The 20,494-nt window shown below is 38.3% G+C and overlaps 1 protein-coding gene across 1 annotated transcript in view; it reads left to right on the top strand.

Moving 5' to 3' along the window:
- LOC124236000 (neuronal acetylcholine receptor subunit alpha-7) overlaps positions 1-20,494 on the top strand; it is a 105,576-nt gene that overhangs the window by 63,146 nt on the left and 21,936 nt on the right. The gene's annotated exons all lie outside the window — the stretch shown is intronic.

Below are 20,494 nucleotides of genomic sequence, written 5' to 3'. Positions count from 1 at the left end.
TCGGGGACAGCTGTTGACATGGTCACCTGCAGCGCAGATGAGTCACACACTTAGTTTCCAGTTGTTTTCACCTTGGCCTGATTGAAGATCCAATCCCAGCTCCTAGGAGGGGCGGGGAGGACAGCAGGGATGTGATTGGTAGGGAAAGCATCCTAGGCCTCAGGGAGTTTCTCAGCCACAGCAGAGGAGGCAGGTAGATTACAAAGGTAACAGAGCAGAGGCGAGACCCACCTCCTTATGAGTTGCAGCTGCTCCATTGTGGCCTTTGTGTGTTATCATGGTATCACATGGGTCCACATGTGGAATGGGCTCTTAGGGAGTGAATCTCTTAGATTCAGTGTTGTCACTGTTAATGGCTCCTGAAGAAGGTTAACTGGTTGGTGCTCAAAGTCTCATTATACAGTCATGGCTGGCCTGGGGTTTGGGGGCCTAGGAGGCCATCACTGAAAGGACATCAGCAGCAGCTCTTGAATGTGGCACAATTCTCCAGCTGAGGAAAGGTAATTTGGGCCTCGGAGAAGGAGGTTTTAGGAGATTCTGTTATGACATATGCATAATCAAATATTCAGACCTAATGTGGAGGGAGGCTGTTTCTAAATAAGGTGCGATGGGAAGAGGGTAGAGCAGTAGCCTGTTTTCAAGAAGTGAGTGGAACTGGCCAACCTATGTTTGCATCTCCGGAATCATCCTCTGAACTGTCCATCCAGACCTCCCCTTCTCACCACCGTAGCTGTTTTTCATTTGGTCATTCACTCAACCAATATTTAGTGAAGGCTTACACACTGTTACTGTGCAGTGTCCTAGCATCCGAGGACACAGCAGTAATCTAACCAGACAAAAATCCCTGCCCTCTAGGGAAAGGTAGAGAGAGAAATGAAGAGGGGAGAGCACACACTGGATTATAGGGGCTTCAAGAAAAATACACCAGGGAGAGCAACGAGCAAGTGCTAAAGCCAGAGGCAGGGCCTGAGACCAGCAGAATGGCTAGGAGGCGGCGAAGGAACAAGCCATACAGCATCAGGGAGGTAAATGTTTTTGGCAGAAAGAACAAGTACAAAAGACCTATCAGGAAAGGTTGTAAAAGACATTGAAATGCCAAAAAAGAAAAAAAATGATGAAGAAGAGAAAGATAACCAGTGGCATGCTAGGTGTGGTCACCTCCCGGGTTATCTGTTCTGTAGTAGACTCAGCCTGTCATGGTCTTTGGACTAATTTTCAGCTCTGTAAGTTCTAGAAAACTAATAGCACTGCAGATAATTCTAGTCCATGGAGAAGCAAATGGATCTTGTCTAGTGGACTGATTCCTCTGTTAACAGATTGCATCGACATTCCTGGTGGCCTGCTCTTTGGATCCTCCTCAGAATTGGTTTTTGACACCTTGCTGGTTCCCTCTTTAATTAATGACTTAAATCTTTGACATGTTCATTTTATGTTTGTGCAAGTGTGATGACTTTATCTTTTAGAAAATTTATCTTTTTCTGATTCCCTTGAGGCAGGAACATGTCATCAGGTCTGTCTGAGGACCAGAAGGGGCCCCTGTGTCCAACGTGTGCAGGGGAGAAGGTCAGAGACAGGAGGGGGTGCGGCCCCTGTCTCCCAGGCCTTGGCTTTTACCATGAGTGAGATATGAGAAGCTCTGATCCTTTTTGTCGAATTTTGTTTCCTTTCTTTTTTGCTCTGAGTAGTTGTCAAAATGCTTATTCATATTCTCCTTCTGACTTGCTATCAACTGATCCCCATCCCATGGTTTTCTGTTCAGAAGTTATGATCTGTTCTTCTCTGCTTGTGCACCCCTCCCAGCATGCAGCAGTCGATGTGTTTTGCTTTTGCTATTTCCACTGCTTCTCAGTAAAATTGAGAGAGTGAGGACACAAGATTGCATGTCATCATTCAGCCAGTGTGAGCCCAGTTACTGGTCTGCCTCAGGCTGACTGGGAGCCCAGCCTGTCTGCATCAGCATGGACTGTTGCTAGCAGACCGTTAGCACCCCTGCTTGGTTCCCCTCTTTCTGCAAAGGGCCCTGATGGCTCCAAAGTCAGTATTAGCATCCACATTTCTCAGAACAGACAACTTATACTCAGAGAGGTTCAGCCACATGCCCAAGGTCACCCAGCAGGGTGTGCCTGACTCCAGAGTCTGACGTACCTCAGGCTGGCCTGCTTCTGGTCATGCTTTTAGAACTCTTGTGTTTTATTTTTCTGCAAGTTAGACAAAGCAAAGTAATTCTTCTCACTGAGTTGATGCCTCTGGGCCTGAGCCTGCTGTCTTTCATTCTGAAAGAGGAGAGCCTGTCTCTTCCCCATATCAGCTGCTGTGGGATTTTCACACCATCACTCCTTGATGATCTTTCCTCAGCATCTGACATCCAACTTTTCTGACCAAATCCCTTGCCAACCAGCGTGGAATGACAAAATGCAAACCGTTGTGCAAGGATTTGAGCAGAATTTCAAACGGCCAAAAATTTCAAACAGTGACTGAAGTTTTCTAGGGATGGTTTTGCATCCAGGATGGCCTGGCAAACTGTCTTCCTGCCTGTGGTGCACGGCCAGTCCACTGAGCAGTCCCACCCCCTGCTCTCTGAGGACCCCAAGACCAATTGAGCTCGAGAGCATGGCTTTTGGAGATGAGCTTATTGATCTTCGTGACATCAGACACAGAGCCAACGTGGTTGTAAGAGTCTGTGTAATAAATACGGGAGACAGGAATTCAATGGGAAGTTCAGTGATCATCATGAGCTGCCTGAGGGAAGGGAGGGCAGGCACCGCAATGGTGGGGGCCAAGGTCAGGTCAGCCCCCATCCTGTCCCTCCCCAGCCTGCTGTGACAGTCCCTGCGAGTTTCCACTGCCCACCCAGGGCTTTGATCACTGGCTGCCTGCATGGAGGAGCACATAGGAAGCTGTGTTTCACAGGGAAGAGATGGCTGAATGGGGAACTGGTCTGCCTCTGACCCTTAGGACCTCAGCTATGCGGGGTGCCAGACTCAAGCTGAATGCACCCCACGGCAAGTGTCAAAACCTGGAGAAGCCAAGGCTTGTAGGGCAGGGCCACAGGGCTGATGTAGCTGATGCTGTCAGTTCAGCTCTGGAGTTTTCTGAGGACCCCCTACGTGAGAAGATAGCGTGCTTCTAAAAGGAGAGCACACATTCACTGCCCTCACAACATTCGTAATCAGTAACAAATCCCTTTACCCTGGGTGGTCTCATCTGATTTGATTTCATGACTGAGAATTACTATCCTAATTCACAATTAAGGAAACTGGTTCTAAGATTCACAGCTTGTTCACACAGGACCAAGGCCTTGACTCCAAACACTTTCACTTTTCCCCACACTTGACAACCTCTTCATGGGTGTAAGACAAGGGCTCAGAGATCATCTTATGGAGCAGAAGATGACGTGTCAGGGATACGGCATCTGAGAAAGATCTGGAAGAGAGAGATGCTCATCCAGCAGGAGGAGGGGAGAAGTTGTTGGTGGGAAGATGGTGATACCAGACAAGACAGCATGGGACGGTCTTGGGTTATGCTTGCTGTCCTGGCACAGTTGTTAATAGTGCCCCTTTCTCTTGTAAGAGTGACCCATTTTAGACATAATTTATGTGGTCTCCTCACTTTAGAGCAAGTGGCTACAGGGAGAGAACAGTTAGATTAAGGCCTGTGGGCAGCATGATAGGGCTCCTTCATGGGAGAACACTAAGTTAGGCCATGGCACAGGGCTCTTAGGCGGGCGGTGGGAGATAATCTTGGAAGGGACCAAAGGTTGCAGGACCCTAAAAGCATTTGTTTTTAATTCAAGGGAGGGAATAATGACTAGGATAATAGGGTCAGGATGAATTACAATCTAAGAAATTCAGATCAGTCCATCCTGGCTTCTCCTCTGGGAGTCTCTCCTTGACTCCCAGCACAATCCCCTCCTCTGGGCCGCTGGGTGCCATGGAGGACTTCATGTTTCTAAGTACCGTGTCATGTCGCAACTCCAGGTTTAACATTCCTGTTCTCCCCACTGGGCAGTGAATTCCATTGGAGGAACCAAATGCTATTCTCCAAAAGTTAGTGTGGCAAATAGCACAAGGAAAGCATCAAATTACAGTGAGTGAATGCACTATTGGGGGCCATTACCCTGGTCCAGTAGGAGATTGATGGAGGCCAGAAATTGGGTAATAGCACTTGGAACTCACACTGTCTGGACTGACAGTCAGTCTTCCCAACACCAATAAATAAAAAATAAATGAATTCTGGGTGTTTGGGGCAAGGATGTCATGTATGGGTCATAAAACGTATGTTGTTTTAGCCTGAGAAGCAAATTAACCTACAGATTATCATTCTCCATTCTCCTTCACTTCCTGTATCAATCTGTTATGAAGGATTATGCAATTTAAATCATTCCAGTTATCTTTTAGCATGATTTATGATCTTTTATTTAAAATAAATGGTACATTCTTAGTAAATCAGATATTTTTATTATTTTTTTATGTATCCTCTATGGCTCTGGCGTTCCATACCAGATTACAAATGTGTTCTATTATAGTGTCTTCTAATAATTTTTAGTAAACCAAATAGTTTACTTTTTATTTTGTGTTTGCTTCTTGAAATTTTGCATATTCTGTGAGGTAAGGGTCTAACTTGACTTTTCTTTAAATGATAAGAAATGGTTCTAACATGATTTATTGAACATTCCATCTTTTCCCCACTGAATTGAAATGGGATGGTTGTATTCATCTGTTCACATACAAATAGCATGCTGAGTACTAAGCAAGGTAAACAAAAGGAGACATATATCTTGAGTATCATGCTGAAATTTTAAAACATCCAAGTAAAAGGAAAACTTTTGAAGCACTCAAAGTGAAAAATCAGTAACAAGAAACAATTTGCCTCAGTTAATAGGGCATTACTTTCAAATATTAGAGGGAAATTATTTTTAAAATAAAATCTTTTGCTGAACTGAGCTATCCATGTAAAAACTAAGGCAGTTTCAAACTGTTAAAGACTCAAGTGATTTACATCGTCTGAAAGAATACTTAAGGATATACTTCAGTAAAATGAAACCCAAAAAGATAGACATGGAATATGTTCAGCAGTTGTTGGCAGAGGAACCACTAAAAGTCATAGTCAAGTTTAAATACTTGTTAACATTTTTAAATATAAATAATCACTGAGAGATTTGGGTTGGTAGGAACTTGAGAAATAGAAGGAGTAACAGTGGGAGTTTTCTGTAGGGCTTCTCTGGTTCATGGATGATAGAGACGCCCTAGTTAGATGTATAAAATGTACAAAATGAAAAAGATAAAAGTAAATCTGCCTGTTGAATACTGGAGTAAATATCAGAGGAATTGAAATGGTAATATAACTTCCAAACCACTAGACAGAAAATAAAGAATGAGAAAAATTTAGTCAGTATGCCAAATGTATGAATAGAAAATTAGGAAACAATGTAAGAAAGTATGATCAAAAATACTGCTAATAACATAGCAGAAATAAGTTAAAACAGTCACTCATCACAAAAATGAAAATAGGTTTAAATCTTCTAACAATTCCAAAAACAAAATAGACTTTGTTTTAAACAAACAAACAAAAACAACTAACTCTATGATATATACAGAAGAGAGATTTTAATCAAAACGAAACAGGAGGAAAATAAAGGGATTGGAAAAGTCGTGTCTGGAAAATACTGTAAAAAGAAATCAGATTTAGCAGGGTTCTTCAACAAATAAAAAATAAAGGCAAAAGGCATGAAGAGGGGCAAATTGAATATTTTTATATTGATTAGAGGCAAATTTACTGAGAAAACAAATTGTATGGCAAACAGTGTAGCTTCAGACTATATGCAGCCAACCCCGGTGAAATACATAGGAGAAATAGACAAAACCCCAATAGCAGGAAAGATAAGTATGGTTAATAGGACGAAGTAAATCACTTAAGACTGAACCAAGAAATATATAGATTTGTACCCAACAAATGAAAAGTATTGTTTTAGGGGTTGGCCCCTTGGCTGAGTGGTTGGGTTCTGCACGCTCTGCTTCGGCACCCGGGGTTTTACCTGTTTGGATCCTGGGTGCAGACACGGCACCGCTCACCAGGCCATGCTGAGGTGGCATCCCGCAAAGCACAACCAGAGGGACCTACAAGTGGAATATACAACTATATCCTGGGGGGCTTTGGGGAGGAGAAAATGGAAAAAGATATATACGGTTTTAAACACACTTGAAATATACACAAAAATTATTTTAACCCATAAAAAATATCCAGTGTATTATGAAAAAGTAGATATGATATAGCTTATATTGTCTCACTACAATGATATAAAAGTAGAAATTAACAACAAAGGGATAGGAACACAGTAATGTGTATGTATGTATGTCTATAATCTCCCCTTAATTTTTTTAAAAACACTCTCAGATTAATCTTGACTTACAGGAACTTTTAAGAAATGTCTTTTAAGGAATGAATGACAATGAGAATGAACATATGAAGACCAGGGAGATATGTCAAAGTACTGCGTAAAAGTGAGATAACAAGAAAAGTTTGAAATTTGGTTAATTAAGCTTCTACCTCAAAAAATGAGAATGTGCATATCAAAAAATAAACCCAAAAAAAGTGGCAGGAAAGAATTAGTAAAGACGTAAATAGAAATGATTTTAAAAAGATGAAAGACACGTGCACATTTAAAATCAAGAATATCAAAAACTAAAATCTAGTTCTTTAAAAATACCAAAAAAATTAATAAATGAAAGAACACATATTAAAATTGAACATATGGTTGAAATGGGTGATTTTCTATGGAAATACAAATTACTAAATGTACCTAAAATGTAGAAAATCAGGATAGATTTAAAAATACATAAAAAATGGACGAGGTAGGCAGAGATCTACATTTTAAGAAAAGGTACATTTGTACATTTGAATTTTATATCTTCAAGGAATAGACAAATCTATGTTATAGAAATTATTCTTGAGCATGGATAAAGATGGGAAATTTATAAAACTAACATGGCATGTTAAATTTACATGCCAGAGACATCTCAATAGAAGAGAAGTGTCAAACAAATCTCACATGTGAATATGAATGCAGATATCCCAAAAGAAATACTGGCAGATGAAACCTGGCAATGCATTAAGTGAAAAATACTAAATAACTTTTATTCCAGGTAGGCATGGGTAGGTTAACTTGGTAGGTTGACTAATGGAATTCACTACATATCCATGGTAAGCAAGGAAACAAAGACATAATCTCAATTTAGCCTGAAAGATTATTAAATTCATTTCCAGTTCCTGATCAAAACACATTATAAACTAAGACCAGAAGGTATCTTTAATAATTGGGTAAATATTATCTGCAAGAAAGCTGCAGCAAACGTAAAGCTAACTGTTGGAAAGTTGGATCCACATCAAATCCAAGATAAGGCGAAGATGCCAACATCCCTGTTGTCAGCAGTCGGCTGGGGACCCTAGCTAGAGCACCAGAGAGCAAATTAACAATAAGAGATCTAAATATTACGGTGGAAAATACAACACTGTGATTACTTCCAGTTGATTATTTACCTAAAAATAGAATCAGCTGACAAACTTCGAGCTAATAAGCGAGTTGAGCAAGGAAGATGAGATAATAACTGAGATAATGTCAGTAAATAACAGTGATGCAAAATGGAAAAAAGGGTCTCATTTACAATAGTGAGGATAACTGTGAAATACTGAGGAATCAACCTCGTGTGAATGCACCAGACTGTTGTCTGAGGAAAACTATAAAAAATTCACCAAAGCAGCTCAAAGAGAGTGAAACCAGTCAGAAGCAGCACGTATGTTCCTCCCAGCCTTCTTCCCACTGTGGTCACCCAGATGTCGGAAGCAGGATTGCTGTGGAAGGTTTTGGGGTCAGGCTCTAGAACCGCTCTGCCCAGGTGCAAGCCACACCTGCAGTCCTTCTGCACAAGGTTCAAGAGGAGACAGTCAATGAACTTTGAAAGCTTTCAGGCTGCTCAGGCATTTCTTTGGTGGTCCTCTGAGACATTGCAGCCCAAATGGGTGCTCTATGTCCTGCTGCCCATTTTGACCCTTCTATTTTGGTTTTCTGACTTCTGCTCTGTCTAAGAAGCTCCAAGTACTTTTTAACAATGGAAACTTCAGCTCTACCTCCCCCAGGGTCTGATGCAGCAGGTGTGAAGTACAGCTCAAGAATCATCCACAGGTGGTCGCTGGACCAAATGCTGAAAGACTGCCCTGCTGGGCATGGACACCAGCTTTCATCCCATTAATTAGGTGGAAGCTGGGAGTAATTTGGTGGCTGGAAGTGATAAATTTCAGCCTGTACACTAACTTCAATTACAGTGTTGTCTCTCTCTTGTTGTCCAGAGAAAATCCAATTGAATGCTGGATGCTCATACCATTGGTGACTGATGGTTAAAGAAAGAGTGGGAACTTAATTTTAAACATCTGAGTGCTTCTCCCTGGTACTTACCTAGTTAGTGCTTCTCACTTTCCCCAGAGATGTATTAGTGCTCCAGAATTTTAGTGAATCATTGCAGGATTCCTTATGCATTTTTTTAATCAACAGGTGAGATGTGTTATGCCTATAACATAGTTACTTTGGTGTTCTTAGTAAGCAGGATGTAGTGTGGGTTCCATTTTAGAGACTTCCAGACGGAGTCTCTAAAGGCTTACTGAAGACCCATGGCACATAGCATCTGGGTTTGAAGGTTGCAGTTCCTTCTGTCCTTCTAGTAGATGTTGTCACACTCTTTTTTTTATCTTGGCTTGTGGACCCTTACCTCATTTATTATGAAAGGTAACCCAGACAGAGGGCAAAGCAAAGAAAGAAGTCTTTATATTTCAACCAACTAGGATCAATGGCCATGACAAAATCAAGTTACTTAATTTCTGTCCCTTCATCCCTAAACAGATAAATTTCATTTTGTATATCTTTCTTCAGTCCATCCACTTAATACATTTTTATGTAGTTATAATGACTGCATTTTTCAGTCATCACAAAACTTTTCCATGTTTCCATGGGCTTTTACAAATCTTCGTTTTAATGGTGACAATATCTCATTAAGAATATGTATTTTAATTGACCATTGTTGGGTATTTGGTAAGCTTCTAATTAAAAAAAATAATTATTTTGAATAATTATAGATTCATGAGAAATTGAAAAAGAAATGTACAGGGGTACATCTTCCTATATTTCCTAAATTTCACTATTGGTAACATTTCAAATAACTGTAGTACAATATAATAACCAAGAAATTCACATTGGTACAATCTACAGAGCTTATTCAGATATCACAAATTTTACATATGCGTGTTTGTCTGTGTATGTGTAAGTGTGCATAATTCTAAGTAATTTCATCACGTGTAGATATGTGTAACTCCCGTCACAATTAAGATATAGAACTGTTCCATCACTTCAAAGATCCCTCCTGCTATCCCTTTATAACTGCATCCTCCTTGTCCCAGCTCCAGGCAGACACTAACAGGGTCTCCATCTCTAGAATGATGGCATTTCGATAATTTTATATAAATGGACTCGAACAGTATGTAACCTTTTAAGAGTGGCTGAATAGCACTCAATGGTATTGATGTACTACAATTTGTTTTAACTTTTCATCCATTGAGGAACATTTGAGGTGTTTACAGTTTTTAGCTATTATAAATATAGCAATTGTGAACATTCACATGCAGGTTTTTATGTGAACATAAGTTTTCATTTCTCTGGTATAAATTACACAAGAGTGCAATTTCTGGGTTGTATAAGTAGATGTTTAGTTTTATAAGAAATTGCTGTACTCTTTTTCAGATTATCTATGCCATTCATATCCCCCCAAGAAATGTATAAGTGAGTGAGTTACTCTGCACCCTTGCCAGGATTTGATGTTAACACTATTTTTTATTTTGGCTATTCTGATAGGTGTGTAGTGATATCTTGTTGTTTCCATTTGAATTTCTGTAATGCCTAATGATGTTTAACGTCTTTCCATGTGTTTATTTGTCATGTGTGTATCATCTTTAATAAAATATCTGTTCATATCTTTTGCCCTTTTTCTAATTGGGTTGTTGTGTTTTATTATTTATTTTTTTTACTGTTGAGTTTTGAGAGTTCTTTATATGTTCTAAATATGAGTCTTTTGTTGGATGTGTTTTAAACATATCTTTTGTCCTTCTGTAGGTTTGTTTTCAAATTCTTAAAGGTCTTTTTTTTCCTTTTAATGAAATCTAGTTTATCAAATTTTTCTTCAATGGATTGTGTTTTTGGTGTCAAGTCTAAGAACTCTTAGCCTAAACCTAAGTCCCAAAAAATTTTCTCCTGTTTTCATCTAGTTTTGTAGTTTCAAGATTTACATTTAAGTCTGCGATTCATTTTGAGTTAATTATTGTATAACGTGAGACTTAGATTGAGGTTCATCTTTTTTGCCAATAGTTTTCCAATTGCTGCACCTCCATTTGTTGAAAAGGCTATACTTCTCATTTGAATTGCTTCATCCTTTTTCAGAATCAGTTGGGCATATTTGTGTGGGTCTGCTCTTGGGTTCTCTGTTCTGTCCTTTTGATACCTGTATCTCTCCCTCTACCATTACTACACTACCTTGCTTGCTTTAGCTTTATAGAAAGGCTTAACATTGAGTAGAGTATTTCCTCCCACTTTGCTCTTCTTCTTCAAAATTGTTTTAGCTATTTTAATTCCTTTGCCTGTCTGTATAAATTCCAGAGTGAACTTGTTTATGTCTACAAAAAATTTTTCTGGCGCAGGCCTGGTGGTGTAGTGGTTAAGTTCAGTGCGCTGCACTTTGGTGAGCCAGGTTCACAGATTTGGATCCCAGGCGTGGACCTATACCACTTGTCAGTCATGCTGAGCTGGCGACACACATAAAAAATGGAGGAAGATTGGCACAGATGTTAACTCAGGGCTAATCTTCCTCAGGAAAAATAAATTCTGGAATTTTCCTGGGTATTTTGTTAAACCTACAGATCATTTTGGGAAAGCCAACCCCGTGGTTTAGTGGTTAAGATTAGGTGATCTCACCACCTCTGCCTGGGTTTATTTCCTCATCAGAGAATCATACCACCCATCTGTTGGTTGTCATGCTGTGGCAGTTGTGAATTGCTGTGATACTGAAAGCTTTGCCACCACTATTTCAAATACTAGCAGGGTCATCCATAGTGGACAGATTTCAGTGGAGCTCCCAGACTAAGACAGACTAGGAAGAAGGACCTGGCCACCCACTGCCAAAAAAATTGGCCATGAAAATCCTATGAATAACAGCAGAGCATAAACTGATATAGCACTGGAAGGTGAGAGGATGGTACAAAAAGTCCAGTCAGAGTTCCTCTCTGTTGTACACAGGATGGCTAGGAGTTGGAATCCACTGGATGGCATTAACAACAACATTTGGGGGATAATTAACATACTAGGTTGAGTCTTCCAATCCATGATCATGGTATGTCTCTCTTATTTAAATCTTCTGTGATTTCTTTTATCACATTTTGTAATTTTCAGGATACAAGTCCTGTACATACTTTATTAGGTTTATATTTAGGTGTTTCTTTTTTTTAGTGATTGTAAATGGTACTGTATTTTTAGTTTCTGCAATTGCTGGTACATAGACATACAATCAAATTTTTTATGTTGATCTTCTATCTTCTGATCTTGCCAAACTCATTTATTAGTTCTAGGAGTTGATGTGGGGTTTTTTGTTTGTTTGTTTCTAGAGATTTCTTGGAATTTTCTACATAGTCACATAGATGATTTCTACCATTATGTCAACTACAAACCGCGACAGTTTTCTTTCTTTCTGATCTCTATGTCTTTTGTTTCCTTACTCTCCTTGTGAGGGCTTCCTATATTATCTTGAGTAAGAATGTTGAAAGCAGATACTTTTGCCTTGTTCCTGATCTTAGGGGCAAAGCATTCAGTCTTTTTACCATTAAGTATGATTTTAAGCTGTAGTTTTTTAGTATATATTCTTTATCAGACTGAGGAAGTTCCCCTCTATTCCAGTTTTCTGGAAGTTTTATTTCTGGATGAGCACTGAATGTTGTCAGTCTCTTTTTCTGCATCAATTGGTAAAATCATGTGCTTTTTTAAAGTCTCTTAATATGGATGATTTCATTGATCAGTTTTGAAATACTGAACCAGCCTTGCACCCATGGAATAAATCCCACTTCATCATATCTGTAAATCCTTATATATGCTGCTGAATTGTATTTGCTAATATTTTCTTAAAGATTTTTGTGTCTCTTTTTGAGAGAATGTAGTCTGTAGCTTTCTCTTTTGTTTTCGTTTCTTTTATTATTTGTTTGGTACTGTCTTTGTACTTTTGGTTTCAGAATATTACCCTCTTAAAATGAGTTGATAGGTATTCTCTCATCCTCTGCTTTCTGGGACACAGTTATAGAACTGGTATTAATTCTTATTTCATTGTTTGGTAGAATTCTCTACTGAAATAATCAGGATCTAGAGAATTCTCTTCAGGAATAAAAATATATATATTAATTCAATTTCTTTAATAGTGTTAGGGCTATTCACCTTAATCTGTTTCCTCTTGGTTATGTCTTAGTAGTTTGTGCTTTCCAAGGAATTGGCATATTTTGCCTAAATTGTCAAAGTTATGCGTGAAGAGTTATTTGTAGCATTCCCGTATCATTCTTCTGATGTCTCCAGGGCTTGTAGTAATATACTCAGTTTCATTCCTGATATTGGTTTGTCAATTTTATTGATCTTCTCAAAGAAGTAGATTTTTGTTTTATTGATTTTCCCTCACTTTCAATGATTTTTGTTCTTATCTTTATTATTTTCTTCCATCTAATTGTTATGGGTTTATTTTTCTGTTCTTTTTCCTAGTTACTTGAGTGGGCATAGATTGACTTGAGACTTTTTCTGATGTAAGCATTTACTACTGTGAATTTCCTTGCAAACATTTTACCTGCATCAAACAATTTTTGATATGTTGTTTTTATTTGCATTCAGTTCAGTGTATGTTTTGAGTTCTCTATAGACTTCCTCTTTGACTCATAAATTATTTAGAAACTTGGTGTTAAGATTCCAAGTGTTTGGAGATTTTCATGTTATCTTCCTGTCATTTGATTCTAATTTGATTCTATTGTGGGCATATATCACATTCTGTGTGGCTTCAATTCCTTTAAATTTACTGAGGTTTGTCTTATGGCTCAGAATATGGTCTGTCTTAGTATATACTCCATGGAGACTTGAAGAGAATGGGTTTTACTGTTGTTGGGGAAAGGGTTTTCGGTTGAGTAGGTCCTGTTGGTTGATGGTGTGTAAGCTCTTCCGTATCCTTGCTGCTTTTCAGTCTAGTTGTCATCAGTTGTTGAGGGAGGCACGTTGAAGTCTCCAGCTATACCTGTGGATTTGTCTACTTATTTTTTCCACTTCTATCTGTTTTGGGTTCACATATTTTTCAGCTTGTTTGAGAAAGAATTATGATTTCTATGTCTTCTTGGTGAATTGACCTTTTTTCAATATGCAAATTTATATCTAACCTCTATAACTTTCTTTAAAGTCTACTTTATCTGATAATAACATAGTCATTCTTGGTTTTTTTGATAATGTTTCCTTGGTGTGTGTGCTTTGGTTGGAAGTCTAGAGTCCTCACTTGATGTTTGCTGATGGGATTGGTGGTGGGACATGATGCTTTTTTCTGTGGTGTTTAGCTGAGGCAGGGCTATTGTCTGAAAGTTCTCTGTTTGCCTGGTTGCCCTTTCCTGGTCATTTTGCTAGACAGAGCAGGCACTTGTCAGGACTCCTTTTTTTTTTTTGTTTACTCCTTTCCGTGCTTCTCCAGCACATAGTTTAGAATATAGGAGACAAATGGAAACCCAGGGACCTCATCTCATTCCATCTACTTTCTTCTCTGCACTTTTTCCAGTCTCCTTATGTTTATTTATGTATTATTTTAAGAGATTTTAGTCATAGTTAATGGAAGGAATAGTTTATTAGCCAACTTGATCTGCCACAAAAAAACACCGGACACTGGATGGATTGTGTTGGTTTTGGATTTTGTACCAAAGAAGATATTTATTTGGGGCAGAATCCTCAGGCCGTTTCATTTTATTTCTTATTTATTTATATACTGTGTTGTTCACAAGAAGCATTTAAGGAGATTTTAATGTATACGTAAAAATAGAGACTTTTATTTCTCACAGTTCTGTGGGCTGGAAGTCCAAGATCACCCCAGCCATTCGGTTCCTGATCAGCCCTCTCTTCCTGACTTGTAGGAGGCAGCCTTCTTACTGTGTCCTCATATGGCAGAGACAGAGAGAGAGAGAGACTCTCTTCCGCTTCTTACATGGCTCCCAGTCCTATCAGATTAGCACCCCATCCTATGACTTCATTTAACCTTAATTACCTTCTGAAGCCTTTAAGCCCTGTCACTAAATACAGTCACATTGGAGGTTAGGGCTTCGACATATGCATTGTAGGGGGACACAGTTCAGCCCATAGCAAAGAGGTGAAAGTACGTCTGTTCTATCTTTCCGTAACTGAGTCTGAGCCCTAATTTTTGTTCTATCAAAAATGGTAATAAACATATTTGTGACTGTAATTATTTTTGTCTTAGATATTTTTCCAGACAGATAATGGGATTTTTAAGTTTCTTAAATGCTCTTATTACATTTTGTGAAATTTCTTTCCAAATATGTTATACCAACTTGGTTTATTCATAAAGAAAATTAGCTCCCTGATCATGTATTCCACTTAATCTAAACCAAGTTTAGGTTTTATAATTCATTGTTAACCTTTCTGCTTCATATTTTGGTGGAAATATTTAGTATAATTTTGGGCAGAAAATCTTTAGATTGACTTCTTGAAGATAAAAGCAATGTTTTTGTTTTATCATTTTAAAATTTTATATATACTATCACAGTAAGTGGTATTTTTGAAAGCATATGCTTAGTTTATTTAAAATTAATATTTATTCAGATTAATGTTTATCAACTTCTTTACTATCTTTAATCTAAAGAGAAAAGCTTCCTTAAAAAAATTAGTCTGGTTACTTTTCAGCCAGTTACTGGGGAACCTCAGGCATGGACTTCAAGCGCTCACTTACGTGGGGGTTCCCAAGGTCACCTCAGTGCCAGGTCAGAGATCACTGGAGCGCACATGGGCAGAGGGCAGTGTTGTTACCTTTTCCTTTGTGTTTTCTATTCACTCTTCACTCACATGTAATTTTCTGCATGTGGTTTCCAGTCTTTGTATATATAGTAACACAACTGGCAGAACACTTTCTCTTCCACTGACAGGGGTAATTAGCTTTCCTTTTTGCCCCTTTGTTTCATAGACCTAGAGCCAGAAAGGGCATCATGGGTTACTTAGTTTATGAATGGAAAGTTAATTGTCTGTTTCATGGGCCTTTTCACATCAATTTTTATAAGCTACCTGAAACTATGTGTTAGAAGGAATGCTGATGCTATGAGCAGACTCACACGGGTGGGGTTCAGCCCTCTCTCCCACGCTGAGCTCTGGAGAGTTCAGTGAACTGTCCTGGTCACAAAACTAATGACCCACTAAGGCAAGAGAAAACCATGTCTTCTTCTTGCCCCATATGAGGTGGGTCGGAACTGAGAAAGCCAGTGCCGCTGTGGAAATGCTGCAATCTCAGTGAGAAATTGGACTCAAAAAGCAGCTACTTTTCAGTGCAGGAAGATGGAAAAGAAGCTTGTCTGTTTTCAGCTGTGCTAGGGGAAACTCAGCATCATCACCAGGGGCCGGGGCGCTGTTCTCTGGGCCTGAAAGATTGAAGATTCATTCCAGTCTTTCTGATCAGGAAGCTTCAATGGGCCTGGCCCAAGCTCCACGGGTGGTAAATCGGTGTTTGATCCACAAGTTTTCTGCAACCTGACAGATAGTATGAGCTACAGTAAGTGTCCTGGAGTGAGGTCTGTACAGCTGTGAGAAGAAAGCCAACAGGAATCTGCTCTTTTCTCTTCCCGGCTCTTTGGTCCCCTCCGCCACCTCTGTTGCTGCCTGTGTCTCTCCTAAGCTCTCATTCTGCGTCACTCTTCATTAGGATGGACAGAAAATGTTACAGACAAAGACTGTATCAGGAGTGAAGCAGGATGGAAAGTAAGATGGAGCTCAATTAAAAAACAAACACAAAAACAAAAACCTTGCTGAAGATGAGTTGAAAATTAAAGGTATAAAATATATAAAGAAACAGTTCACTTGGAGAAAATATCAGCAAACACAGCAAATAGCAGATTTGGCTCTAAGTTTTAGATAACAGAAACTAATAAATAATTTTAAAATAATTAAACACAATTAAGAATTGAAAACACAAGAAAAGAGTAAAACACCCTTTAAAAAGCAGCTTTGGGAAAAAATCAATGAAATTAATAGAGATGAGAAATATAATAACCAAAATTAAAAAGTCAGGGGAGGTGTTGGGTATCAGATGAGATACAATTGAAGGAGCAGAGGCAATTTCCTGCATGAATCATAGCAAGCTAAGTAGATGGAAAATATGAAAGAATAGTGAACAGCTGCAGTAATATCTAATACTTCTGCGGTGCTTCTATGTGCCCAGTCCTGGTCCAGATGTTTCACATATACTAGCAACATTTGGAGGAAGATACTATTATTATTCCTATTTAGCAAATAAGATGAAATAGAAATAATACTAATAATGATAATAATAAAGCACAGTGTATCCAAGGTCATACAGATATGGAGGCATGAATCCCACACAAGAGAGACCATATACTTAACCCTGTGAGATGTGGAGTATGGGGTTCTTGCATATGTAGGGTAGGTGTTCCCACACACACTTGCTATATTATAGAAAAAAATAATAGAAACAATGTGGGAGAAGTGTTAAGAGATTATTCTCAGAAGAAAGGTAAAACTGTGACTTGCATACAGATATGCAAAATGAACACGTTAAAGAATTTAATCTACTCATATGACACAGGGAACTAGGCAAATGCTAGAGTCAGTTCAAAGGAGAAGTCAAATCAGGACAAATTTATATAGAGTAAAGGAATGTCAAGATGAATTTAAGTAGACACAAAACTTGTTTATCTATAGGGTGCAGGGAGGCAAATCACCACCTGTTAAATCATGACCAGAAACACATAATTTATACATCTGTTAATTGCCTACATCTTACAAAGAACTGCAAAATAGCTTAAATACAATAACAGACCTAGAGTAGCTCACCCAGAGCTGTGTGCTATAGAGGATGCAGTTTTCCATTGAAACACGACACTTTTTTTCTACAGAGGCCATGTTCCAGAAGAATGGCTGAGAATTTGATGATATAGATGAAAAATATAAATCCTCAGATTCAGGAGATACAACAAGTCTGAGGAAAGATAAACAGTAAGAAACCAGCCCCTAGACATACTGTGGTAAATGCTGCAGAATACCCGAAGCTAAGGTGATCCTAGGAACAATGAAAGAAAAAGGTAGCTTACTAACAAAGACAGTCAGACTGACTGCAGACCTTTTAGAGGCGACAATAGAAGCCAGAAAGAAGAAAAGAGTATCTTTTAAGTACTGGAAGAAAATAATTGTCAACCTAGAAATCTGTCCCGAGCTAAACCATTCTTTACATGGTGGGCAAAATCAAGGCATTTTCAGGAAAACAATGCCTAAAAGAGTTTACCATGCAGAAATAAATGACCAGAAAGAAACTCCCAGAAATACTAGTATTAAAGAAACTCCCAGAATATGCATTTAGGAACAAGGTATGAGAAGGAAGGGTGAGTAAAGCAACTGGTGAAAATGCAGGTAAACATAAATAAGTTTGAACATATGTAATGATGATGATGAACTTGAGGATATTAAAAACAAAGTGCTGGAAAATAGTAACATGAAAAGCAGTGCTTGGATATAAAATAGTCAGCTGTAGTGGAGTTGTTCTGGCAGAGCATAGAGCTGTCTGAGTGAAATATACGTGTTAAAAATGTAAGAACCACCGTCAGAAGCATGAGAATAATATGTTCAACATCCAAACAGGTAGGGGGCGAGTGGGGCAGGGATAAAGAAAACGCGAGATACCTAAAGAAAGGAGGAAAGAATGCAAACAAAAGAGATAGAAATCTAAAGCACAAAATTAAATAGAAAGAAAACCAAGCATTACAACTGATAAATTAAAAGTAAATGGATTAAGCAGCTGTTACAAAGACAGGGATTTCTCAGCGACAGTTTCTTTAAAAACTCAGCTATTGGCCATTTGGGTGGAACTAAAGCCTAAGTATGGGAGAGACAAAAAAAAAGAGGGAAAAAGATATACCTGATAAACAGGAACCAAGATACAATGAGAATGGCTATGTTTACAACAGAATAAACAGAACAAAACACCAGTGTGTGTTGACACATTATAAGGAAAAAGTACAATTACCATTAAAAGTCATGTCATCATGATAAAAAAGAACATTTCTAACTATATATAACCACTTTCACATTCACCTAACAAAATAGCTTCAAAACAAATGAAAACAATTGGCAGATAAATCCATAATTGTGGTAGAAGATTTTAATGTACTTCTTTCAGTAATTGATAGTTCAAGAAGGGAAGCAAGTATAAGAATATAGAAGTTTTGAACTATACAATTAACAAGCCTTAGCCAATATATAGTGATAGGTATAGCTATAGATAGATAGAGATAACTGTAGATAGAGAGGCAGATAGACAGATATAGAAATACATGTAACCTTGTTCTTCTGAAAAATAAAGATCTGGGGAACTAAATATCCAAATGTGAATAAAAAACTGTGTGAATGTGTGAGCGCATGTTTGTGTATATGAAGGGAGAAATGCATAGCATTAAATGCTTACATTAGAAAAGATTTAGAAAGGAAAATTTATGAATTAATTACCAATCCAAAGAAGTTAGAAAAAGTAACATTAAGTAAATAGAAGAATAAAGAACAAAGGAAGAATAAAGATAAGAGTAGAAATTCATTAAACAAGAAAAATAAAATAGAAATCAAGAAGGAATAAGTTTGTTTTAAAAGGAGCTAATAAAATGAACACACCTCAGGGAATAATCATCAAGAAAATAAAGAAGACACAAACATTTATTAGCTGTAGTTTATAGGGGCCGGCCTGGTGGTGTGGTGGTTAAGTTCACATGTTCCACTTCGGCAGCCTGGGGTTCACAGATTTGGATCCTGGGCACGGACCTACACACCACTCGTCAAGCTATGCTGTGGTGGCATCACACATACAAAATAGAGGAAGATTGGCACAGATATTAGCTTAGCAACAATCTTCCTCAAACAAAAAGAGGAAGATTGACAACAGATGTTAGCTCAGGGCCAATCTTCCTCACCCCCCAACCCCCAAAAAAAGGGAAAGAAAAAAGAGTTTACAACCACAGACAGGCATTTTAAAAATAGGATATTATGGACAACTATATACCAATAAATTTGGAAATGTAACCAGAATTTTTTTTCTAGAAAAATATAAGCTGGTTCCAGACAAAATAGAAAAATGGACAAGAAAATTGAATCAATATGTGTATTTTTAAAAGTAGACTTTATTTTTTTAGAGCAGTTTTAGGTTCATAGCATAGCTGAGTGGAAGGTACAGAGATTTCCCATATATTTCCTGTTCCCACACATGCAAAGCCTCCCCCATTAACAACATCTCCCATCAGAGTGGTTCATTTGCTACAATTGATGAACCTACAGTGACACATCATTATCACCTAAAGTTCATAGTTTACATTAGGGCTCACTCTTGGTGTTGTGCCTTCTACGGATCTGAACAAATGTATAATGTCATGTATCCATGTCATGTATATTTTACTCAAAGCAGACAGCTCTATGCTCTGCCCGAGCAACTTCAGTACAACTGAGCATTCTACCTCCAAGTACTGCCCGAAAATCCTCTGTGCCACCCCTGTTCATTTCTTCCTCCCCTCAACTCCTGGCAACCACCGATCTTTTTACTGACTCCATAGTTTTGCCTTTCCCGAATGTCATTGAGTTGGAATCATACAGTATTTAGCCCGTTTAGACTGGCTTATTTCACTTAGTAATATGTAGTTAAGGTTCCTCCATATCTTATAGCTTAATAACTCACTTTTTTTTTTAGAGCTGAATAATATTCCATTGTCTGAATGTACAACAGTTTATCCATTCACTACTGAAAGACATCTTGTTGGCTTCTAAGTTTCGGCAGTTATGAATAAATCTGCCATAAACATCCATGTGCAGATTTTCGCATGGGCATAAGTTTTCAGATCCTTTGCATAGATACCAAGGAGCAGGATTGCTGGATCATATGGTGAACATATGTTTAGTTTTGTAAAAAACCACCAAACTGTCTTCCAAAGTGGTGGTACCATTTTGAGTTCCCATCAGTAATGAATGACAGTTCCTGTTAATGCATATCCTTTCTAGCATTTGGTGTTGTCAGTATTCTGGATTTTGGCCGTTCTGATAGGTGTGCAGTCGTGTCTCATTGTTTTAATTTGCATTTCCCTAATGACATATGATGTGGGACATCTCATCATATGATTATTTGCCATCTGTATATCTTTG

The sequence above is a fragment of the Equus quagga genome, chromosome 2 (genome assembly GCF_021613505.1).
Source record: "Equus quagga isolate Etosha38 chromosome 2, UCLA_HA_Equagga_1.0, whole genome shotgun sequence".
Classification (NCBI taxonomy): Eukaryota; Metazoa; Chordata; class Mammalia; order Perissodactyla; family Equidae; genus Equus; species Equus quagga.
This window is presented reverse-complemented; position numbering and strand designations above follow the sequence as displayed.